The sequence below is a fragment of the Pelobates fuscus genome, chromosome 1 (genome assembly GCF_036172605.1).
Source record: "Pelobates fuscus isolate aPelFus1 chromosome 1, aPelFus1.pri, whole genome shotgun sequence".
NCBI lineage: Eukaryota > Metazoa > Chordata > Amphibia > Anura > Pelobatidae > Pelobates > Pelobates fuscus.
This window is the reverse complement of record NC_086317.1, coordinates 499,035,703-499,054,446: the sequence shown is the minus strand read 5'-3', so window position 1 is coordinate 499,054,446 and position 18,744 is coordinate 499,035,703.

The following is an 18,744-nucleotide window of genomic DNA, read 5'->3' as shown; positions in this document are numbered from 1 at the left end:
GGGAGCCTGGCTGCTGGAGACCGACTGTCTCCCCTTTAGGTATATCGCTCTGTGGCTGGGGGACAGGACCGACCGTCCCTACCCCTGGGGCTGCAAGTGCAGAGACTACGGTCCCATCTGCCCAGATGTGGGGCTTAACATCTCCCCTTGGTGAGTTAGGCTGCCGCTGGAGAGAGGGTGTAACAAGCTCCTCTCTCTGGACGGTAAACTGCCGCTGGGGAGGGGGGTTAGCAGGCTCCTCTCCCTGCCACTCTCTCTGCTGGGGGAAAGGGGGACCAGCTGTCTCCCCTTTCATTCTCTTGTCCGGCTGCTGGGGTGCGAGACTGACTGTCTCTGCTCCCTGCAGGACACACTGCCGCTGGGGAGGATGGACGACACCATCAGCTCCCTGGGATAGACACTGCCGCTGGGGAGGATGGACGACACCATCAGCTCCCTGGGGCACACACTGCCGCTGGGGAGGGAGGACGCTGCTCTCCTCTCCCTTCGCTTCACACTGCCTTCTTGGCATCTCACTTTGCTGCTGGGGGGCAGGAACAACAACCTCTGCCCCCTGTAACTCAGCCTGCCGCTGGGGAGGAAGGACGGCACCTTCGGCTCCCTGGGACACACACGGCTGCTGGGGAGGATGGACGACACCATCAGCTCCCTGGGGCACACACTGCCGCTGGGGAGGGAGGACGCTGCTCTCCTCTCCCTTCACTTCACACTGCCTTCTTGGCATATCACTTTGCTGCTGGGGGGCAGGAACAACAACCTCTGCCCCCTGTAACTCAGCCTGCCGCTGGGGAGGAAGGACTGCACCTTCGGCTCCCTTGGACACACACGGCTGCTGGGGAGGATGGACGACACCATCAGCTCCCTGGGGCACACATTGCCGCTGGGGAGGGAGGACGCTGCTCTCCTCTCCCTTCACTTCACACTGCCTTCTTGGCATATCACTTTGCTGCTGGGGGGCAGGAACAACAACCTCTGCCCCCTGTAACTCAGCCTGCCGCTGGGGAGGAAGGACTGCACCTTCGGCTCCCTTGGACACACACGGCTGCTGGGGAGGATGGACGACACCATCAGCTCCCTGGGCCACACATTGCCGCTGGGGAGGGAGGTCTGCAAACCCCCTGGCCCACTCTGATTCCCGCGGCAAGTACTCTCGCACTGCTTTCTTCACACACTGTATTAGCTCCTCTGAGAGGTTGGGTCCGCATATAGCCAGCACCGCGGTGACCTCTCTGTCATACGCCTCTTGAGTGTAGCTGGGTGCCATGCTTGCTCTGCTGCAGTTGGTTCCTTGTAGATAGGGGCGCTGTACGGGTACTGGCGTTGCCCTCACTTTGTAATCCAGGAATGGTGTTGTCTGTAGCTGTCCCTCTGGTTGTAGGAACGATCCCGCCGCTTGCCACCAATTGTAACGGACCGTTTCAGCATAAAAGGGGAAAAATGCGTTTAGGCGATAATCCCCTTTTCCATAGACAGGCACAGCTACTGCAGAACATCAGAACTCACGAGCTGGATACGAAATAACACTCCGAACTGGAACAGCTGAACAAGAAAAGCATACAATCGGCTTACACTCTTGGCAGTCAGCTTACAATCCAATCCCCCCCCAAGAACGAGACGACACTTCATTTTGAGGGTTAAGCAGGAACTCAAGACTGGGACACCCAGTCTGGCTTTTATTACCAACAAGTACATACAGGACACTCCCAGGGGGAGGATGAAATTAACCAATCACATGGATGTACCTCCCACACATTTCCTCCCCTTAGATTAACACTTAACACAATTATACTGTACACCTTTTTCCCCAATTCCTGGATGTACCCCAAATACATATGATACACCTCCAAAACAGGTATCCCCTGATAGCCCTTATTCAGGGGGACAACATATGCAAGAATCAGCCCATTCGGATAAACGGTTCGTGAGATATGGGACTTTAAAGTATTGACCGACCGCATGGGTAAAGTATCCGAAAACAGTTCCATGCATTTTGGCCCTGCGGTCGGTCACAAACAGGTGAATGAAACATACGAATTGTCTGTGTTATAGAGACTAAGGGGAATTCGTATGAATCCCCTAGTTCATACGTTTCTTTCTACCGAACGGCGGGCCGTTCGGTAGTTTCCCCACGAAATCCTGGAAGTCTGGAGGTCTCAGCGGTGTTTGCCTAGTCGAGTGTCCGATTTCAGTTCCAGACACTCGACGGCAAAACACCGCTGTTCGGTAGTTAAAGATGGCCGCCGCCACGTGTTGGTTTCCTGAATGGCGGCCACCCAGAGGACAAAGACCACACTGCACTGATTGCCAATTACCCATTTGCAACATTGTTGCAAACGGTAATTGGAGGCACACTTAGTCTTGGGTGGTCTGGTTGTTCGGTAGTTTCCTCAATACAAGGAATGGAGTGATTCTACCGAACAATCAGATGAAGGCTGCATATATATTTAACCCAGGTTAACTGCATACATAAATACATATACAATATACAGGCAGTACAATAGGATATGCTTCACAGTCTTAAAGGGACAGTAGTCCCAAAATGTCCATCGCTGATTTTAAAGGGCCAGTAGCAGCAATATAAATTAGTACATGCCCAAACATAGTCTTTAAAGTGCAATATGTCCAGGGGCCATAGTCGCAGGGCAGGAGGCTAGCAGCCAGGCTTCTCCAGCCCACAGTGGCGAAGTTGGTTTCGCCACAACCTGCTATAAATATCAGTTTTTTTAATAAAGTGACAGTTGAGTGACCTGCTATAAATATCAGTCTTTTTGAATAAAGTGTCAGTTGACTCTCAGACTGTGTTTCGTCTGGTTCTTGGGAGGATTTGGGAATATTGCCTGCTTCCAGCTTTGTACTTGGATTATTGTGTTCTACCAGCGGAGATCCTGGGATTATAATATTGCAGCTCCGCAACAAGGTGTCAATCCATGTAACGGATCACCCGGCCCCCGACTTGGTACCTCCGTTAATGGATGCTCCTAGTGCTTCCTGAGGACTCCAAGTACTCTGGCAGACACCACAATCACCGAATCCGAGAAACCTTTTAAATTCTCCCAAGCATATGAATGCTGTAGACCATTGAATAGGAACCATATGAATAGGCTTGTACTCCTAGCAGTCAACTGGAACAGCATGCAATAAATCCTTCCCCCAATAATGAGACAACACTTCACTTTGAGGGTAAAACAGGAACTCTGGACTGGCTCATCCAGCCTGGCTTTTATTACAATAATACACATACAGTCTACACCCAGGGGGAGGCATAAAATACCCAATCACATACATGGTTCAGCCCACACATCCCCTCCCCTCAGATAACATTAAACCCAATTATCCGGTACACCTTTCCAGCCAAGTTCTGGATGTACCCCAAAAACCGGGGGTACACCCTTATTCAGAGGGACAACATATTCAAAATTCAAGTCATTCGGATGAATGGTTCGGGAGATATGGGGTTCCAAAGATTTGACCGACCGCATGGGTAAAGTATCCGAAAACAGTTCCATGCATTTTGGCCCTGCGGTCGGTCACAGACAAGGGAATGAAAACAGACGAATTGCCTGTGTTAGAGAGCCTAGAGAGGGTTTGAATGAATTCCCTTGTTTGTGAGGTTCTTTCTACCGAACGGCGGGTCATTCGGTAGTTTCTATACGAATTTCTGGAAGTATGGAGGTCTCAGCGGTGTTTGCCTAGTCGAGGGTCCGATTTTAGTTCCAGACACTCGACGGCAAAACACCGCTGTTCGGTAGTTTAAGATGGCCGCCGCCACGTGTTCGTTTCCCAAATGGCGGCCACCCAGAGGACAAAGCATACATTACACTGATTGCCAATTACCCGTTTGCAACATTGTTGCAAACGGTAATTGGAGGCACACTTATTCCTGGGTGGTCTGGTTGTTCGGTAGTTTCACTCAATATACTGAATGGAGTGATTCTACCGAACAATCAGGCGAATGCTGCATACATATCCCAGGTAAAACTGAACACAGTATAACATATATAATATGAAAGGCAATATACTGAAATATGCTCCACAGTCTTAAAGGGACAGTAGTCCCAAAAGTCCCAATCTGTCCATAGATGATTTTAAAGGGCCAGTAGCCGCCATATAAAGTACAATATGCCCCAAATAACCCAGGGGCCATAGTCAGTAGGTAGGAGGCTAGCAAACAGGCTTCTCCAGGGCCCAGTGGCGAGGTTGGTTTCGCCACAATCCATATCTGCCAAGTGACCCTATGTAGGGGGAACAGTCCCTATTCTGCTCTGTGTGAGGAGGAGGAACAGGAAATGAGTAGCTCGGCATCCAACCTGCAAATTGGGGTCTTTCATGCTGTCGTGCCTGTTGAGGGACCCTCGTATAAAAAGGCTGAAGGAGAACGACCTGTTCTGGGTGTCCACGCTACTAGACCCCCGGTATAAGCAGACAGTGGCGGAAATGTTACCGAATTACAAGTCGGAAAGGATGCAGCATTTGCAAAATAAATTAAAAAGTATGGTTTACACAGCTTATAAGGGTGATGTCAGAGCACAACGGGAATCTAACAGGGGAAGAGGTGAAAGTGATCCTCCTCCTCCTCCCACGACCACGCCATATCTGCCAAGTGACCCTATGTAGGGGAACAGTCCCTATTCTGCTATGTGTCCGTGTGCATCAGGGTCTCTGAGGACAGGTGTCAATCCATATGTCAAGGTGTCAATCCATATGTCAAGGTGTAAATATGTCATATGTCAGGTGTCAATCCATATCCATTGTGATTTAGGAATGTTAGGTGATTTCTGCCCTTTATGGATTAAAAGCAGACTCTGCATCAACTGTGTAATTTTCCATGGGAGTTTTGCCATGGATCCCCCTCCGGCATGCCACAGTCCAGGTGTTAGTCCCCTTGAAACAACTTTTCCAGCACTTTTGTGGCCAGAAAGAGTCCCTGTTGGTTTTAAAATTCGCCTGCCCATTGAAGTCAATGGTGGTTCGCACGATTTGATGAAGTTCGCGTTCGCCGACATCACTACTCAGCTACCGTTGAACGATGAGATTCCCGGCCAATGCACCAAATGATACCGGAGAAACTGACGGAAGCCAAGCACAGAGAGATGGACACAGGTTTCTTCAAAAAGGAAGAGATTCTTTATTCGATTCACCGACCGGGACTCAGAGGGACTAATGTCACCAAAAACAGCTAAAATCTGAGTCCTGATCGTACAGTGTAGGTCCCTTATATAGCCATATAGCTCCTCCTATAATCAGTTCCACCTACATGTACTCTAACCCAATCAACAGAGTAAAGACTAACTGTAGCGGAGTAGAGGTATGATCCAAGGTAGCTCCGCTGGTAGACAGGAACAGCAATCCAAGACAGGTATAAAACGGGTAGCGTAGTTACAATCCCTTCCCTCCAAGAACTAGACGACACATAGCTTGGAGGTCAACTGTCAGCTTTATTCACACAATTTCTTTTATGTCTTTTTCCCATGCAAGGGAGGTAACTCAAAACAACCAATCACCTCACAATCACCTCCCCTCCCTCTCCTCCCCTTAGATTAGCAAGTAAATTCATTAGTGGGAACAGAGTTTTCCCCAGTTTCTGAATGTCCCCTAAATACGGGGGGTACGATGACAACTGAGGGGTCCCCTGGTAGGTCTGCTCTGGGTGAGTAACATATTCAAATCTCACCCAGATCAGACCAGGGGTTCGGGAGTTGCAGACATTTAAAGATTTGACCGACTGCAGGGACACAGTAGCCGAAAACAGCTCCATAGATTCTGGCCCTGTAGTCGGTCTATTTCACTGAATAGAAAGTGCCGAACATCTCAGCCATCTGACCCTAATCTTTGGTTCGGATGAATCCCCTAGTCTGGGGAATCCAAACTACCGAACGACGGGCCGTTCGGCAGTTTGAATCATACGGTTTGGCGATCCTGGAGGTCTGAGCGGTGTCTGGTTAGTCGAGCGTCCGATTTTAGTTCCAGACGCTCGACGACCAAACACCGCTGTTCGGCAGTTAAGATGGCCGCCGCCACGTGGAGATTAGGCGAACGGCGGCCACCCACGAACCCAATTACGGTATGTGTAACATTGTTGCCTTCTTAATGGGAGACACACGACCACAGCAGGGTGGTCTGGCATTCGGTACTTTTAATCGGTTCCCGAACCGGGTAAGTATATCTGGCTCGGGAACCGATTACCTTAACATGCTGGTACAATATACATTATATGCATTGACATATAGGGCTAAGGACAAATAACATTGTAAATAATAGTCTCTTGTGGCTGCTTCTGCCACAATGCTCCCCCAGAATCAAGCCAGCATACACAGTCTGATCCCAACGGATCGGCTTGGGGATGTCTGGAGGAGTACCCACAGATCACTTGTCTAGTTCCGTTTGTCGGGATAACCCGTCAGCATTTCCATTGAGCTTCCCCGGGCGATATTGGATGTTGAAATCAAAGGGCTGAAGCGCTAAGCTCCAGCGCAGCAGCCTGGCATTGTCTCCTGACACCCGGTTCAGCCAGACCAACGGGTTGTGATCTGTGAGTAGGGAGAATGTTTGTCCATACAAATAGGGCTGTAGTTTCTTGAGGGCCCACACCACGGCAAGGCATTCCTTTTCGATGGCGGCGTAGCTTACTTCTCTGGGTAAAAGTTTTCGGCTGAGGTAAGCTACTGGGTGTTCACCGCCATCGGCTCCGATCTGGCTCAGTACTGCTCCCAATCCGAACATTGAAGCGTCTGTATGGACGAGAAAGCGTTTAGTCGGATCGGGAGCAGCCAACACAGGGGCATTAACAAGGGCATTTTTTAGGAGTTGGAAGGCCTGTTCACACTCTGGGGCCCATACTACTAATTTGGGAAGGTTCTTGCGGGTTAAGTCTGTAAGGGGCTTGGCTAGGGCGCTGTAGTTAGGTACAAACTTTCGGTAATACCCTGCCGTCCCCAAAAAGGCTAGTACCTGGGTTTTAGTGCGGGGGGTTGGCCATTTAGCTACGGCCTCTATTTTGGCTGGTTCGGGTTTTTGGTGGCCGCTGCCCACTCGGTGTCCGAGGTATTGGACCTCGGCCATCCCTATATGGCATTTACTGGGCTTGAGGGTCAGTCCGGCTTCCCGGATGCGGTCTAGTACTGCTCCGATATGGTCTAGATGATCGGCCCAGGAGAAACTAAAGATGGCTATGTCGTCTAGATAGGCGCAAGCGTACTCCTGAAACCCGTCCAATAGTCGGTCCACCATCCTCTGGAAGGTGGCTGGGGCGTTCTTCATCCCAAATGGCATGACCCGGAATTGGTACAGGCCAAATGGGGTGACGAAGGCCGACTTGGGAATAGCGTCCTCGGCTAGAGGAATTTGCCAATATCCTTTACAAAGATCAATTGTGGTTAAGTATTTCCCCCTAGCCATTTTGTCTAATAGCTCGTCTATCCGGGGCATGGGATAGGCATCGGATATGGTTTTATCATTGAGCCTTCGGTAATCTACACAGAAGCGAGTAGTTCCATCCCGCTTCGGCACGAGTACTACGGGGGATGCCCAGGGGCTATCCGAATGCTCAATTACCCCTAACTGCAACATTTCCTTCAGCTCCTTGTACATGTTCCCCCTCACTGCTTCGGGAATGCGGTAGGGCGGTTGACGGAGTGGGATCGGATCTAGGGTTTCTACCCGATGGGTAGCTAACGGGGTATATCCCGGGAGGTTGGAAAAAGTGGCTCCTTTTTCCCTAATTAGACTTTGGGCCTGAGCTTTTTCCTGGGGATTCAAGCGGTCTCCTAATTGTACGGCTGCGAGATCCTCTTGTAGCGTTCCTCGGGCTAGCATGTCAGGGAGGGGTAGGTTATCGGTGTCCTCCGCAGCCGAGGCGCAGATGGCGGATACTTCCGCTGTGCGCTCGTGGTAGGGTTTCAGCATATTCACATGGAACATGCGTCTGTCCCCGGTCCCGGCGCAGGGGCCGATTATATAGGTGGTATCGCAGACCTGCTCTACCACCTTGAATGGGCCCCGCCAGGACGCCTGTAGCTTGTCAGTAGGGACGGGGCATAGGACCAGTACTTTCTGGCCGACCTGAAAGCTGCGGTCCCTGGCTCCCTTATCATACCATTGGCGCTGGCGTGTCTGGGCCGCCTGGAGGTTGTTGCGCACAGCCCGGGTCAATTCCTCCAGGCGGTTCCGAAACTCCAACACATAGGGTACGATAGGGGTGCCGTCAATGGTCGTTCCCCCCTCCCAGTGTTCCCTTATTAGGTCTAGGGGTCCCCTTACCCTCCTTCCGAACAACAGTTCGAAGGGAGAGAACCCAGTGGACTCTTGGGGCACCTCTCGGTAGGCGAACAGGAGATGGGGTAAGAACCGCTCCCAGTTCTTCTGGGTGGCTACGAACGTGCGGATCATTTGTTTTAAGGTCCCATTAAACCGTTCGCAGAGGCCATTGGACTGGGGGTGGTATGGGGAATTAAGGATAGCTCGGACCCCGCATACTTTCCAAAGCTGTTGCGTGACCTCGGCCGTGAATTGGGTCCCCTGATCCGAAATGATCTCCCGGGGGATTCCCATACGGGTAAATATACGCATGAGGGCGTCTACTATGGTCTCCGCATGTACATTCGTCAGGGCTACTGCTTCGGGGTATCTAGTGGCATAGTCTACTACGGTCAATATGTATTTCTTGCCAGACGGGCTTTTTTGTTTCAGCGGTCCGATAATGTCTACCGCTACCCGGCTAAAGGGTTCTTCGATTATGGGCAGGGTGTGTAGTTTGGCCTTGTATCGGTCCCCCCGTTTTCCCACTCTCTGACAGGTATCACAGGTATTACAGTACTGCTTAATATCCTGTGATATCCCTGGCCAGAAGAAGTTCTGCAGCAGCCGATGTTTGGTTCGGCTGATCCCTAGGTGTCCGGACATGGGAATGTCGTGGGCGATCCGCATTAACTCTTGTCTATACCTTCGAGGCACAATTAACTGTTTAATGGGTACAGGAATTGACCCGGCTACTACCTTTTCTGCATACCGGTATAATAACCCCTTATCCCAAGCATATCTCTCCTGTGTGAACAGGCATTCCATGAACTAAAAACTGCATTAACTAAGGCTCCTGTGTTAACTGCCCCTGATCCAACTAAACGATTTCTTGTTCACACAGACGCTTCCATGTTTGGATTGGGGGCAGTACTGAGCCAAGTGGGAGCTGATGGCGGAGAACATCCCGTAGCTTACTTAAGCAGAAAATTACTACCAAGGGAAGTAAGCTACGCCGCCATCGAGAAGGAATGCCTGCCCGTGGTGTGGGCCCTCAAAAAGGTACAACCTTATTTGTATGGACAACCATTCTCCTTGCTCACAGATCACAACCCGTTGGTGTGGCTACACAGGGTGTCAGGAGACAATGCCGGGCTGTTGCGCTGGAGTTTGGCGCTGCAGCCGTTTGATTTCACGATCCATTATCGCCCTGGAAAACAGAATGGTAACGCCGATGGGTTGTCCAAACAGACAGAACTTGAGAAATGATCTGTGAGCACTCCCCCGGACATCCCCAAGCCGATCCGTTGGGATCAGACTGTGTATGCCAGCTTGGTTCTGGGGGAGCATTGTGGCAAACCTAGCCACTTGGGACTGCCTAAGATAGAATGGTTGTGCCTATTTTCTGTTGTGTACTGCGCGCCGGTATAGTGTGGAGTCTCCGGCTATGTTTAATTTATGCTGTACTGTGTATATCTGTTCGAATCCTCCCCATTCGTTAGCATTGCTATTAAAACTGACTAAGTTGTATATTTTGAAGTAGAAAGGTAACGGTTTATGTCCTCGTGGTTTTCATTACTGTATGTTACAGCAGGGGCTGATGGGAGGAGGACCTGGAAACGGTAGTCTCCCTCCAGCCCCCTCAACCAAAACCCCTGCTGCCCATCTTTGGAAACCCCTGTTAAGTGACCTGCTATAAATATCAGTTTTTTTAATAAAGTGACAGTTGAGTGACCTGCTATAAATATCAGTCTTTTTGAATAAAGTGTCAGTTGACTCTCAGACTGTGTTTCGTCTGGTTCTTGGGAGGATTTGGGAATATTGCCTGCTTCCAGCTTTGTACTTGGATTATTGTGTTCTACCAGCGGAGATCCTGGGATTATAATATTGCAGCTCCGCAACAAGGTGTCAATCCATGTAACGGATCACCCGGCCCCCGACTTGGTACCTCCGTTAATGGATGCTCCTAGTGCTTCCTGAGGACTCCAAGTACTCTGGCAGACACCACAATCACCGAATCCGAGAAACCTTTTAAATTCTCCCAAGCATATGAATGCTGTAGACCATTGAATAGGAACCATACGAATAGGCTTGTACTCCTAGCAGTCAACTGGAACAGCATGCAATAAATCCTTCCCCCAATAATGAGACAACACTTCACTTTGAGGGTAAAACAGGAACTCTGGACTGGCTCATCCAGCCTGGCTTTTATTACAATAATACACATACAGTCCACACCCAGGGGGAGGCATAAAATACCCAATCACATACATGGTTCAGCCCACACATCCCCTCCCCTCAGATAACATTAAACCCAATTATCCGGTACACCTTTCCAGCCAAGTTCTGGATGTACCCCAAAAACCGGGGGTACACCCTTATTCAGAGGGACAACATATTCAAAATTCAAGTCATTCGGATGAATGGTTCGGGAGATATGGGGTTCCAAAGATTTGACCGACCGCATGGGTAAAGTATCCGAAAACAGTTCCATGCATTTTGGCCCTGCGGTCGGTCACAGACAAGGGAATGAAAACAGACGAATTGCCTGTGTTAGAGAGCCTAGAGAGGGTTTGAATGAATTCCCTTGTTTGTGAGGTTCTTTCTACCGAACGGCGGGTCATTCGGTAGTTTCTATACGAATTTCTGGAAGTATGGAGGTCTCAGCGGTGTTTGCCTAGTCGAGGGTCCGATTTTAGTTCCAGACACTCGACGGCAAAACACCGCTGTTCGGTAGTTTAAGATGGCCGCCGCCACGTGTTCGTTTCCCGAATGGCGGCCACCCAGAGGACAAAGCATACATTACACTGATTGCCAATTACCCGTTTGCAACATTGTTGCAAACGGTAATTGGAGGCACACTTATTCCTGGGTGGTCTGGTTGTTCGGTAGTTTCACTCAATATACTGAATGGAGTGATTCTACCGAACAATCAGGCGAAGGCTGCATACATATCCCAGGTAAAACTGAACACAGTATAACATATATAATATGAAAGGCAATATACTGAAATATGCTCCACAGTCTTAAAGGGACAGTAGTCCCAAAAGTCCCAATCTGTCCATAGATGATTTTAAAGGGCCAGTAGCCGCCATATAAAGTACAATATGCCCCAAATAACCCAGGGGCCATAGTCAGTAGGTAGGAGGCTAGCAAACAGGCTTCTCCAGGGCCCAGTGGCGAGGTTGGTTTCGCCACAATCCATATCTGCCAAGTGACCCTATGTAGGGGGAACAGTCCCTATTCTGCTCTGTGTGAGGAGGAGGAACAGGAAATGAGTAGCTCGGCATCCAACCTGCAAATTGGGGTCTTTCATGCTGTCGTGCCTGTTGAGGGACCCTCGTATAAAAAGGCTGAAGGAGAACGACCTGTTCTGGGTGTCCACGCTACTAGACCCCCGGTATAAGCAGACAGTGGCGGAAATGTTACCGAATTACAAGTCGGAAAGGATGCAGCATTTGCAAAATAAATTAAAAAGTATGGTTTACACAGCTTATAAGGGTGATGTCAGAGCACAACGGGAATCTAACAGGGGAAGAGGTGAAAGTGATCCTCCTCCTCCTCCCACGACCACGCCATATCTGCCAAGTGACCCTATGTAGGGGAACAGTCCCTATTCTGCTCTGTGTCCGTGTGCATCAGGGTCTCTGAGGACAGGTGTCAATCCATATGTCAAGGTGTCAATCCATATGTCAAGGTGTAAATATGTCATATGTCAGGTGTCAATCCATATCCATTGTGATTTAGGAATGTTAGGTGATTTCTGCCCTTTATGGATTAAAAGCAGACTCTGCATCAACTGTGTAATTTTCCATGGGAGTTTTGCCATGGATCCCCCTCCGGCATGCCACAGTCCAGGTGTTAGTCCCCTTGAAACAACTTTTCCAGCACTTTTGTGGCCAGAAAGAGTCCCTGTTGGTTTTAAAATTCGCCTGCCCATTGAAGTCAATGGTGGTTCGCACGATTTGAGGAAGTTCGCGTTCGCCGACATCACTACTCAGCTACCGTTGAACGATGAGATTCCCGGCCAATGCACCAAATGATACCGGAGAAACTGACGGAAGCCAAGCACAGAGAGATGGACACAGGTTTCTTCAAAAAGGAAGAGATTCTTTATTCGATTCACCGACCGGGACTCAGAGGGACTAATGTCACCAAAAACAGCTAAAATCTGAGTCCTGATCGTACAGTGTAGGTCCCTTATATAGCCATATAGCTCCTCCTATAATCAGTTCCACCTACATGTACTCTAACCCAATCAACAGAGTAAAGACTAACTGTAGCGGAGTAGAGGTATGATCCAAGGTAGCTCCGCTGGTAGACAGGAACAGCAATCCAAGACAGGTATAAAACGGGTAGCGTAGTTACAATCCCTTCCCTCCAAGAACTAGACGACACATAGCTTGGAGGTCAACTGTCAGCTTTATTCACACAATTTCTTTTATGTCTTTTTCCCATGCAAGGGAGGTAACTCAAAACAACCAATCACCTCACAATCACCTCCCCTCCCTCTCCTCCCCTTAGATTAGCAAGTAAATTCATTAGTGGGAACAGAGTTTTCCCCAGTTTCTGAATGTCCCCTAAATACGGGGGGTACGATGACAACTGAGGGGTCCCCTGGTAGGTCTGCTCTGGGTGAGTAACATATTCAAATTTCACCCAGATCAGACCAGGGGTTCGGGAGTTGCAGACATTTAAAGATTTGACCGACTGCAGGGACACAGTAGCCGAAAACAGCTCCATAGATTCTGGCCCTGTAGTCGGTCTATTTCACTGAATAGAAAGTGCCGAACATCTCAGCCATCTGACCCTAATCTTTGGTTCGGATGAATCCCCTAGTCTGGGGAATCCAAACTACCGAACGACGGGCCGTTCGGCAGTTTGAATCATACGGTTTGGCGATCCTGGAGTCTGGTTAGTCGAGCGTCCGATTTTAGTTCCAGACGCTCGACGACCAAACACCGCTGTTCGGCAGTTAAGATGGCCGCCGCCACGTGGAGATTAGGCGAACGGCGGCCACCCACGAACCCAATTACGGTATGTGTAACATTGTTGCCTTCTTAATGGGAGACACACGACCACAGCAGGGTGGTCTGGCATTCGGTACTTTTAATCGGTTCCCGAACCGGGTAAGTATATCTGGCTCGGGAACCGATTACCTTAACATGCTGGTACAATATACATTATATGCATTGACATATAGGGCTAAGGACAAATAACATTGTAAATAATAGTCTCTTGTGGCTGCTTCTGCCACACTAACTTTCCTGTTTGACCACATGGCTTGCCCAGCACAATGGAGGAGGGGAATACTCGTATATCCTGTATTTCTGCACATGCTCCTTACACTACTGATTGTATCGTTGCCACGTGCAACCAACCGACCGATACATCAGCATATGCACGTGCACATACCACGTGGCAATCTCGGCCTACTAAATTTATTTTTACCGAGATTCCACCACAACGTCATCTTCTTCCCTGTACAGTAAAGAATGATGACCCTGCATGGTCAGTCTCCTACACAGTCCACCTAATTAAAGCACCGGCAATGGGGGGCGTGGCCTGGACGCTGAAGAAGATGGCAGCATAAACCTAGAGCTCCCTGTAAGGCTCCTCAAAAACACCGCCTAAAGCACACTTTCACCCCGAAAATGGGCAAGACGAACCGACCTTCTCAACCCCCTAAACAAGCGGATACCCCCAGGAGATCTCAAAACCCCTTCATGAGGCAATTCCTAACCGCACAAGCGGACGCTGACCCTCAGGCCTGTACTACCCAAATGGCCCCGGAGGACCCGCTCTCACACCAAACGGAGACGGGATCCTGGCGGACAACCTGGCAGCCGACCCAGCCACCCAACACCCGTACTGGATGGAAATGCTACGCAATCTACCCACAAAGGCCGATTTAAAGTCGGCTAATATGGAGCTCCGCACCTCCATCTCAACGGAGCTCCAAACGCTGAAGGAGGAAATCCGAGGCCTACACCAGCGGGTCGCCCAAATAGAGGCAGATTGCGACCACATGTCTGTGGCGCAGTCCGCGAACACGGACACACTGCGACTCCACACCCTCCAACTACAACAAATGGCAGGCCACATGGAGGACCTAGATAATCGCGGTAGGAGGCAGAACATTAGAGTCCGGGGGATCCCGGAGGAAACAGACAATTCCGCCCCGGTGCAGACCACACTGACCGGCCTATTCAACACCATACTGGGCCGCACACAACAGGATCCCATTGACTTTATACGAGCACACAGGGCATTACGGCCCAAAGGCCCGGAAGGGAGCCCACCACGAGACATCATATGTTGCCTGATGAGCTTTCAACTCAAGGAGGAAATACTTAGAAAGGCCAGGGACGCAGGCACGGTACACCTTGACGGTACTGAGGTACAACTCTTCCCCGACCTGGCACCAGCTACGCTGGCGTACAGGCGAGCACTGCGCCCCTTTACTAAACAACTACAGGCAAATAGACTGCGCTACCGCTGGTGCTTCCCCACGGGGTTGCAAGTACAAACACCAAAAGGCCCCTTCCTGGTGAAGGACAGACAAGACTTAAACGTCCTGGCAGAGGAACTTCACATTACACCGGCACCCCTGCAGTGGCCAGACCCACTGGCACCCTATACACCACCTGCCCAAGGGATCATACCCCAACCACAGAGAACACAGATCTGGAAGACTATGCGGCAACAGGCGCTGAGGCCCTCAGGGGCCCAACTTTGAAGAGGCTGACGACACGCGCCAAGATGGCGGACAACACCGGCCGACAGCCACAGAAGGTGATTCCCCTGACACAGTAGCGAAAGACTACACAGTGGCGGACAGTAGCTAACCTCACCGGCTCCCCACACTCGGGCAAGAGGGAACTGCCCATCCTATAGACTATACCCTGTGCCCCACCCAGAGCCCTGAAGCCCCCTGCTCAGAGACACTCGCCTATAGAGATGCGAAACCCCGGGTGCGGCCTGGACATTGAAAACTAAACAAACAATCTACCACAGAACTGCCGCCCCCGGCCACGACCGAGACGGCGCCCCTGCAGATAGATTCGCAAGTATATGCTAGACTCTTGATACAGGACTGGCTTAACCACTTGAGGGGGGGAGGGGGGTTGGCGGGAGGGCAGGGGCATCCAAGCAGTAACAGACAACTCATCTGCCGGGAGGGAGGCGGGAACATGACAGGGCCGACTGAGCTGGGCAAACGCTTCTCCCACATAGGGCCCGTGTCGACCTCATCAGGAGCGGGCAGGAGAGGCGTGGGCCCGGCTCACTCGGGTACCGATTGAGCCGGAACCGGCCTGTAGCGAAGAGGGGTCAGAAGCGGGAGGCAGGGGGATATAACGGGAGGCTTGAGGAGCAGACACACGGGACGGGGAGGAGAAGGGGAAACATGGGCCACCCCAAGCGGACCACTTCGCATGCAGGCACAAGCACCTACTTAGAACACTTCAGATGTCCATTCAGAGCACAGAGGAGCAGGCAGGTCTTGGGGACACCTATCACCACAAGTTAGCGTAATAGGGTGCAACTGAAGGCAAGGGACGCAATATGGCCCGCTTTGCAGGAGCTAATATCAATAAAACCTACTGTATTACTGTATTACCATCTCACCGTGGAAGGGGAGGGAGAGAGGGAGGTGGTCGGCCGGCCCACAAAGCCGCACTGCAACAATTAGAATGTTATGAAGGTTCACAAATGTTAATGTTTATTGTTATCTTGCTTTTGTGTTATATGAAGGTATGCTCAGGGTGACGATCCGACCGCAGTAACGTCCACAGTCGGGGACAGCCACTTACGAACACGTCTAAAGCCACAAAACAGGGAGACGTGGGAGACAGACGTTCCCAGACCACCCAGACTAGGAAGAGGACGAGAGCCGGACCACGTGGGAGAGGCGTTTCCCACGCGGTCACGACACTTCTCGGTGTTCCTCCCACGCCCCGACGGGACAGGCGCCACATTCAGGTGAGTGGGTCACTGGGCACATAAAACTGCCCAGGTCCACACATACACCTCAACGCCATAACCCTAACGTCACCCAGGTGACGGTTACCCAATACGCCCATCCTATCCCCCCTACTTCCCACCACCTCCCCCGCCCCCCCCCCTCCCACCCCACACCCCGAGACCAGACGACAGAAGACATAGACATACAGCCACACGCCAAACATGTCACTCACACCAGCAACCCTCACATTGGTGTCCATCAACGCCAAGGGGCTTAATAAACCTGAAAAGAGGTCAACTGCGCTGCGCGAATTCCACACTCTCAAAGCGTCCATAGTTTACATACAAGAGACCCACTTTCGAGAGGGGGCGCGACCCCGCTTCCACGACCACAGATTCCCGAAGGGGTACTATAGCGATTTCCAGGGGGGCAAGGCACGAGGGGTCGCGATTCTAATGCACAAGAGAGTCCCCTTCTTAGAAGAGGAGACGCTGACTGACAGGGAGGGCAGATACATATTCGTGAAAGGGAAGATAGTGGGCCAAACTTACACATTCGCCAACATCTACGCCCCCAACCAGAGACACTATAGGTTTTTATCTCACACAATACGCAAACTCCAGAAATTTGCAGAGGGGGTACTCATCCTGGGGGGCGATTTCAACATAGCAATGGACCCAAGATGGGACACCTCCTCGGGAACAACTCACGTCCCGACCCAACACCTGACTGCACTTAAAACTCTCCTGTCTAAACATAAGCTAGTTGACTGCTGGAGGGCCCACCACCCCGACGAGAGGGATTATACCTTCTTCTCCCACCCACACAACACCTACACCAGGATCGACTATTTCTTCATGACACACTTTCACCTCCCGTTAGTCGAGCAAGCGGAGCTCGGCACAGTGACGTGGTCGGACCACGCACCAATCTCCATCACGATAACATCCCCCCTGCACAGGCCAAAGGTAGCTAAATGGCGCCTAAATGAACAATTATTAACACAACCCGACATTAAAGCGGACATTACCACCGTACTAAAAGAATACTTCACCATAAACACAACAGAACATACGACACCGACAATACTATGGGAGGCACACAAGAGTGTAGCAAGGGGTCACTTCCTCCAAAAAGGAGCCATGCTGAAAAAGCGGAGGGAAGCGGAGATGTCCGCACTACTCACCGAAATCCAGGAGATAGACAAACAAAACAAGGGCACCCAATCGCACACACTACAAGACAAACTCCTTGCACTCCGCAGGGAACTGACCCGACTCCTACTGAGGAGACATCACAGGGACGCATTGAGACATAAAGCATTTTTTGCACTACACGGCGACAAAAGCGACAAACTACTCGCTAGGATGTTAGCTAAACGCAGACAGCAGACATATATAGAGCGCATTAGAGACGAAAAAGGCACACTACACCGACTACCCACGAAGATCCAGGACATAATTAAAACATACTATGCTAACCTGTACAACCTGCCCCACCCACCGACACAGGCGGCGGACGACCGCCTGACGGGCAAAATAAATGACTATCTCACTACACAAGACCTACCCAAACAAGACAAGAGCACCGCTGACCTCCTGGAAGAGGAGATCACGCTAGAAGAACTGGCCCTCGCAATTAAACAGACAAAACCGGGCAAAAGCCCAGGCCCTGACGGCCTGCCACGGAGCTACTACAAAACATTTGCGGACATACTTTACACCCCCCTAGTAGACACATACAACGCCATCAGGGCGGGCCACCACTTCCCCAAACAATCACTTGCGGCACACATCACTATCCTCCCAAAAGAGGGCAGAGACGGGGAACACTGTGGAAGCTACCGGCCCATCTCCCTCATCAACTGTGACCTTAAATTTCTGGCCAAAATACTGGCCAACAGACTACAGCCCCACGTGCCCTGCCTGGTACACCCGGACCAGGTGGGGTTTGTGTCGGGAAGGGAGGCACGGGACAACACTATGCGCACCCTCACCCTGATACACGGCCAGAAGCACACCCGCGAGGGCCTCCTCCTGCTGTCCACGGACGCGGAGAAGGCCTTCGACAGAGTCAGATGGTCATACATGTTCAGAACTCTGGCACACACCGGCATGGGCCCCAGAATCAGAGGGTGGATAGAGGCCCTATACACACAACCATCCGCACAGGTAGTGGTGAACGGGGCATTGACAACAGCATTCAAAATCCGGAATGGCACCCGTCAGGGCTGCCCCCTATCCCCATTGCTTTTCGTCCTCGCACTAGAACCACTCCTACAGGCCATAAGGGCAAACCTAGGGGTGACGGTAGGGAAAACACAACACAAAATCGCGGCATACGCAGACGACATGTTATTTTACGTGTCGAACCCAGAGATCTCCCTCCCCAACATCTTAAAGGCACTACATGACTTCGGGACCATATCTAATCTGAAGATTAACAACTCAAAATCATTTATACTCAACATCAGCGTGCCAGAAAACAGGACGACACACATGCGACAAAACTACACTTTTCGGTGGGCAGCACACAAAATCCGCTAT